At 72.5% G+C, this 1,693-nt stretch overlaps 1 protein-coding gene across 1 annotated transcript in view; it reads right to left on the minus strand.

The window, feature by feature from the left end:
* Positions 1–1,693, minus strand: part of APBB1 (amyloid beta precursor protein binding family B member 1) — an 11,941-nt gene extending 10,248 nt beyond the window's left edge. Inside the window, exons 1-2 of the mRNA XM_072993317.2 lie at positions 1,622–1,693; positions 429–505 (exon numbers count right to left, since the gene is read on the minus strand). The gene's annotated coding sequence lies outside the window, so the exon portion shown is untranslated. The remainder of the gene's footprint in view (positions 1–428; positions 506–1,621) is intronic.

Below are 1,693 nucleotides of genomic sequence, written 5' to 3' on the forward strand. Positions count from 1 at the left end.
GACTCAGCCCTGCAACAGCCCTGGGGGGGCCCTCCCCACACCGCCTCCCCCCTCCCACTTCACAGATCCCAGACAGGGTGGCAGGCCCAGAAAGAGGCCTCTGACCCGACCCTTTCCGGGCAGACGTGGGGTGAAACTGCCTCCGTTTGGGATCTGGCCAACCCGTGGGGTCGGGTGGTGCTCCAGCGGAAAGGGCATGCCTTTGGGGATCCACCTTTCAGGGTGCAGCAAGAAGTCCCAGCCATTGCGGGGGGAGGGTGCCAGACACAAGACCCACAGACCCCATGCGAAGCGGGGGTAAGTGACACTACCAAGGCCCTCTGCACATGCCCAGCACCCCCTTTGCCTGGGACAAATCTGAAAAGAACGGGAGGGCCCCCCCACCCTGGGCCAGAGCTCAGTGCCCCCACTCCGCAAGGGCCACTTACCTCTTTGGGGGGGGGGCGCAGGGAGCAGAGGAAGCAGGCCAGGCAGCTCTGACTACATGCTGGGACCACCTTCACAGCTGAGGGCAGACAGGAGAGACAGCCGGTGGTCAGCCCTCGCCCACCCCATCCCACCCCACCCCATCCTCGCGGGCAGGCCCGGAGACCACTCTGCGGGGAGGGGGGAGGAGGAGGCGAGAAGCCCATCCCAAGCAAGCCGCTCCCGCCCCAGCACCAAGCTTTCCAGGCAGGAGGCCTTGGCACAGAGAGGCCCCTTTGAACAGCCACCCTGGACCCCACGCCAAGAGCCCCCAACCCAACCCCGCAACGGGGGAGCAGATTATCTCCCTCCCCGAAGGGCCAAGGCGGCGGGCCGGAACAGAACGGACCTTCTGCCCCCCCCCCCGGAACCGAACTGCGGGGCGGTGGGGGGGGAGCACAGAAAGACGGCTGGAAACCGGAGCATCCCTTCTCCTACCCCCCCCCCAGAGAGTCACTCCGGAGCGCCCCTCCCTCCCCGCGAAGGTCCCACCGGGAAGGGCCTGCAGGGGCGTCGGGGCTGCAAGGGCGAGGGAGCGGGGGCAGCCCCCCCCATTCTGCTTAGGCCGGGCTCTCGCTGCGCCCCCCCTTCTACGAGGCCCAGGGCGGGCGGGGCGCGGGAGCCTCCGCCTCCGCCCCAAGCGGCTGCGGGCTGGCGAGGGGGGGGCAGAGGAAGGACCCAGGAGTCCGGCGGGCAGCAGCTGTGGCGGGGGGGGGGGACCCGAGGGGACGCTCGGCCCACGGAGGCAGGACCTCGAGCGAGCGAGCGAGCGAGCGAGACGCCGCGGCACGGCGGCTGCAGGCGGTCCTCGGCGGCCAACGAGAGGCGGCGGCTCCGGCCAGGCCGGTCCGGTCCGGTCCAGCCGCGGGAGGAGGGCGTCCTCTCCGGCCCGATGGGCTGCGCTGCGCGGCCCTGCGCGGGGGTCTGGCCGGCGCCGCCGGGACCGCCCGTTGGGCAGCGCTGCCGCCCCGCTCCGCCGCGTCCGCCCGCGGGGGGCTCCTTCGGGGGCCGGAGAGGCGCCCCCTGCCCCCCCCCACAAGGGCCAGCGCCGGTTGGGCATCTCGGCCCGCTTCCCGGGCAGGCTCGGTCAGGGCGAGGGAGACCCCGAAACACCCCTTCTCTCCCCCTCCCCGCGTTTTGCTTCGAGGTACCTCACCTGCGGCGGCGGCGGCGGCGCTCGGGCAAGGATGGAGACGGACGGAGGGACGGGCGGGGGGGGGGGCGGGCA

Source organism: Pogona vitticeps, chromosome 3, assembly GCF_051106095.1.
Source record: "Pogona vitticeps strain Pit_001003342236 chromosome 3, PviZW2.1, whole genome shotgun sequence".
Lineage (NCBI taxonomy): Eukaryota > Metazoa > Chordata > Lepidosauria > Squamata > Agamidae > Pogona > Pogona vitticeps.